The 5,712-nt window shown below is 38.1% G+C and overlaps 1 pseudogene; it reads right to left on the minus strand.

Moving 5' to 3' along the window:
* Window positions 1–1,145: 1,145 nt before the first annotated feature.
* Window positions 1,146–2,569, minus strand: LOC136389701 (U2 small nuclear ribonucleoprotein A'-like; annotated as a pseudogene).
* Window positions 2,570–5,712: the final 3,143 nt, after the last annotated feature.

The following is a 5,712-nucleotide window of genomic DNA, read 5'->3' on the forward strand; positions in this document are numbered from 1 at the left end:
CTGTCGTGTAACCAAGGCAACCATTTGACATTTATTTCCATACATTTCTCCATGTTCCTATATTTCCATACCAAAACATCCTTGCAAGCTGTGCAGCGCTAGATTAAATAGAGACGATTTTAGAATGCAGTGAGTGTACAAGTTTATTTGATGAGGTTTATTTCTAAGGCCCTCCATCTCTACTCCCAGTTGTGGGGCTTCTGACAGTGTCAAACAAAAGTTGCACTAGATGGAATAAACAGGATGGAGTTAAACAGGAAGAAAATTTTCATTCAAGACTATTGCGTTGGCCCTGGCTAGTTGGCTCAGTGGTAAAGCGTCGGCCTGGTGTGCAGGAGTCCTTGGTTCAATTCCCGGCCAGGGCACTCAGGAGAAACACCCATCTGCTTCTCCACCCCTCCCCCTCTCCTTCCTCTCTGTCTCTCTCTTCCCTTCCCGCAGCCAAGGCTCCATTGGAGCAAAGTTGACCCAGGCGCTGAGGATGGCTCTGTGGCCTCTGCCTCAGGCACTAGAATGGCTCTGGTTGCAACAGAGCGACACCCCAGATGGGCAGAGCATTGCCCCCTGGTGGGCATGCCGGGTGGATCCTGGTCAGGCGCATGCGGGAGTCTGTCTGACTGCCTCCCTGTTTCCAACTTCAGAAAAATACAAAAAAAAAAAAAAAAGACTATTGCGTTAGTAGTTAAGACTATCACCACAGGGGTGAGTTAATGAACTCAACTCTAATTCTCTTAAAACAAAAGGTGGAAATTTTTGAAGCACTGTTAGGAGTTAGTGTAAAAGTACGGAGGACACTCAGGGAGAGGTTGGGCAATATGATTAAGCCATCAGTGTTTGTTGATTGACACTTATCAAAGTTAGGCATCATCAATTATCTCACAAGAGACTAGTTTATAGGTGTCTTATTTGTCTTTTTATATTTTTCACAGTGAATGTTCTTTATGTTTACTATTTGTAGAAAACTAGCATTTAGATTTCACAATTTGTATTATAAAATGACCAGTAGCAATTTGAAGCATTTTAACAATGCTTATAGACTCTTTTATGCTGACACAAACTAGGCTATTATTCCAAGCTCAAAAAGTAGGACCTGTCTTAAGTGGACAAGTTAGACATCCTGTGAGTGGATACTCAGGACACACTGCTCAGGGCCCACTTGTGACTGTGTCTTCTTTCATCTCCTCTTCACCATCATCAGTGGGGCCTGTGTTTCCCACCAGGTATCTGACCGGCCCACAGCTAGCTCTTTGGCAACTCCGCTTCAGCCAGAGTTGATGCGTTTGCTATGGCGTTCTTGACCGCTTGTCCATCCCCTGGAGCTGAGCTACCTCTCTTTTTGTCAGTTGGCAAAACAGCACCTGGCCTGAAAGTTTTGCTTTTCCTGGCAATATCCTTTGCAAGTTGCGCACTCTGTTTGCCCTTGAACATTTTCTCTGCTGCCTGATGGTTTAAGTTTTACTTGGAAGTCTAGTACTCAGACTTGTGAAATTTTATAAATTATGTACAGTCTGCAGTGTTTCTTATTTTATACAGTATTTCTTAGAATACTTAAATAAGTCAGTGATTTGAGAGATGCCAAAGGATCCAGGTTACCCAGTTCCATAAGACTGTTGGCGAGAATGAGTCTTGTCAGAGCAGAGCCTGCAAGTCCCTCACCTATATGGCATATTCTATTGTTCACCAATCATGTCTGCAGTCTTTTCAGCAAAGAAATACCATCCAGTTTCCTGATTTCATTTCAGAAAAATTAATAGCATCAAACTGGTCTAAGGCTGTACCCAGATTTTAAATGACAGAAATTTATAAATGTAAGAAACATCCAAACTTATAAGAATTTGCATGAGTTTATTTGAACCAAACTGACAATTACCAGAAAATAAAACCTCAATAGCTTGAGAAAATGCTACAAAAAATGGCAGTTTTAACACTTATTTTATAGATCGGTAGCAAAGGGGAAGATATAAGAGGTTACATAAAATTCACTGGTGACAGATTAGGGAGGTGGGAGAAAGCAAAGCAGGAAACCTCTGGGATTGGAGAAAGTAAAAGGAATGGACACATACTTCTTTTACATAGGTGGGTATAGGATAATTAACAGTCAACAATTAACATGATAACAGTAACAATAAGGGGCTCTGTGATCTCTGGTTCTGGTGAGAGATTGTGCTCTGAGGGGTTTGGAAAAAAGGAAATTACCTAGTCCTTCCAAAGGTATATTATCACAGATGGAAAAAGACACAGGCTCAGTTAAGGTAAAGATTAATCTTTGTCAATAAAGATATCAGCCTAGGACATGGCTACCTGTCATGACTTACTTTGAGCTAGAAAGTTTTAATTTCAGACTATCCTACGTGACTACCTTAGGTCTCTGAGTTTGTAAGGCCCACATGCAGGCCTTCCTTGAGCTTGTCAGATTTAGTATAAATATGTAGCCCCAATTATGTCCACAAATTTTATACCCCTGGCAGTCCAAAATGCGGTTCCACACAGCACTGGTGTACTGCACTGCCTGCCAACAGTTCCACCATCCTGCCACCTCCAGTATCAGGTTGCAGATATAGTTACCCATTCAGTACTCTTCCAAAGGTACACGCTGCATTACAAGCTGATGAAGCTCATGTCTTACTGAAGTCAAACTGGTCGACAGATTGTTGTATAGGATAAAAAGTCAAGGTGACTCTGTATGTGAATAGTTGTGACCAAAATACTATCAATTTATATCCTAAACTATGAAATACTCTCCATCAAATCAATATTTTCATTTTAACAATACACATTCATAAAATAAATTATAATAATCACATTTACCACTTAAATAACTGAATACTTTTAATTTTTCTATGTAAACAGTTTATTGTTTTACAATTTTACTGATTGAAAATGGTAACCAATTATATTTTTCTAGCCATCCTTTCAGGAGCTAACACCAAAAGATGAGATGTCAATTAATATCGATAGCACTTCTCTCAGTCAGCATAGCCTAATCATCTAATAAATTCCACTTTTTTTAGGCAGTTTTCAAACAAATTAATTTAACCAGGCTTTATATTTTCTAGGTGCCTAAAACCTTTAGACCATACATCACCCTAATTAATTTAAGTATCAAAAGGTCCTGATGTTGCCAGTGGAAATAGAGTTCTTCCATGGAGTCACGAGGAAAGTATTTTGAGAATCCATGCATAGGAGTATGAGGCATAGTGGAAGATTTATCAGAGCAAAATACAAAGGACTGCCCCCATGTAACTGGTGTCTCATCCCAGACCAGCTAGCTCAGCTAAATCTTGCTACAGAATAAATTCAGTCCCTAGGGTCTCAGACCCACACCTGTCCTCACAAAGGCCAGAAGAAGGGTCAGGGCCCTGAGATGCTGTGCCATCAGAAGTTTTCATAGTTCCGTTCAGGGCATGCCAAAGCTTAGTTCAGATCAGCCTTTTTCCCTGTCCTGGTCTCTGTTCCCAGCTGTGCTATGGCTGCTGCTGTGCTGGTGCACCCAGGCCCACACTTGGACTCTTGCCGCTACTAGAGAGAGAGAATGCTCTACAATGAACAAGTGAAGCAAGCATTCAAAGGTGAGCTTCCCAAATGAAATTTTGTTAAACTTTGATTATATTACCTTGGGCTAGGGACAGAGCAGACTATCATTCAAACTAATCAATCTCTTTCCTAATTCTTCCTGGTCTTGTGCTGGGTCTTCCCCCTATCCATTCTGGTCTTTTCCCAGGTATTCCAGGCTAGATTTCACCTCTTTTTGGCTCCTGCTGTGCATGCACCTAGAAAAGAAATTTCCCCTGCTGTTTTAGGGCTCCCTGGGTAATCCCAGCCAATGTCCCCTGGGAGATTACAAAGGGATTCTTCCTGCCCACTCAGGGATTAAATCTCCTCATAGAGGATGCAGCTATACCCTGGGAGCCTATGAATGCTGTGGCTTACTAGTGAATCAGGCTAGCTGTCTGATTCAGCTCCCTAGTTTATTAGGCTCCTTTCCTTTATCAATAATAAGTAGCTACTTATGCTGACCCAGTCATTGATAGTTTTATAAATTTATGAAATGTTACAAACACATCTAATTGTATGTATACATGTTTTAAAATTTTGTTATTTAAGAGTAATCATATCATTTTTTCCCATAAATATTACCTGTTCATGGTCAATTTTATAAAAGATATGTTATGTGGATAAAAAGGGGGTTTTATTAAACATAACCTCACAGAGCAATCTTATTATAAAAACTTTTTGAATATATTTATGCTTATTTATTGATTTTAGCAAGAGAAAAAGGGAGAGAGACATGGATCCTGTATGTGTTCTTCCCAGGGACCTAGAATATGGTATAACCAAACAAGCTATTCAGTCAGGGCTGATTATAAATAATTAAATGTGCAGGTCATAGTGGGTAGTCACACCCAATGCATATAACTTGCTTAGTAAAAGGTTTATCTTTGCCTTAAGCAAGCCCTGTCCATTGTTTCTGTGTATCCAGATTGACACACCATTGGAATGCCTCTTTTCAGAGTTTAACCATCCTTAAAAGAACACATAATCTTGTTAACTATCCTGTAATCAGTCTCTGCTTCACTTTCTTCCACCTTTATGTAATCTTCCTTATGTTCCCTCTTTAATTCCAAATGCATAAAAGAAACTGCAAACTGTCATTCCAGAAGCATTTTTTTTCTCAGTCTTTGGAGATTTTCCCTCCAGGCATATCATCTGTTTGGTTCAAATAAATTCTTATAAAAATTCTCTATAGGTTTGGATGTTTTTATGTCAACAATTATAAGGATACATTATATCACCAAGTACTGTACCTCATTGTAATGAGGATACTACTTTTCTTTTAACTTCTATTTTGTTTTGTTCTGTTTGCACAATACACAGAAAATTGTTCAGCTTGTGGTCTAAAGCCAGCAATTAACACCATTTAGCAGCTGTTAAAATGAATAATCTCACGTTGTTATTTTCATGCGGCTTAATTCAAATGCTAATTGCTCTCCCAGCACTGATCATAAACCTACCACATCCTGTAAAATCTGTAGACATTTTGAAGAAAATAAATAAAACTTTTTTTGTTGTAGGTTTAATGGTGGTACTGATAGTGAGAGAGAGAAATGCTCAAGAGATTTAAAAATGTGGATCATGGTGAAATCCAATAAGGCAACTGTCAAAGGGATTTAGTTTATGTTGGTGTTACACTTAGATTAAGTAGTGTTGTGATGTTCACTATGATACTTACTTAAGCCCTTAAAATGAAGCTAGGACAAATTTAGATGTGCTGCAAGTATAAAATGCACACTTGATTTCAAACATTTATTACAAAGAAAAGAATGTTAAATATCTCATTATTAATATTTATTTTGAGTGCATGTTAAAATTATAACATTTTGGGTATACTAGGTAACAACAATATAGCATTAAAATTAATTTTACCTGTTACTGTTATATTTTTATATGTCTACTCTAAAATTTAAAATTACATATGTGACTCATATTACATTTTCATGGCATAACACTGGAGTATGAACAAATTCTTAAGGTTCCAGGAAAGAACAGAAACAAAGATCTTGCCTTTCTAGTTAAATGACCTCTGTTTTGTGTCGGGAAAGCTCAATAAATGAGAAGTTATAAATTCATATATCCCAATTAATGACTTAGAAAGTTTGCATATTATCATTTTTAAAAGGAAATGAAATTTCTTCAATTCTTTAAAATATTCAG

This window comes from Saccopteryx leptura, chromosome 1 (assembly GCF_036850995.1).
Source record: "Saccopteryx leptura isolate mSacLep1 chromosome 1, mSacLep1_pri_phased_curated, whole genome shotgun sequence".
NCBI classification, from domain to species: Eukaryota; Metazoa; Chordata; class Mammalia; order Chiroptera; family Emballonuridae; genus Saccopteryx; species Saccopteryx leptura.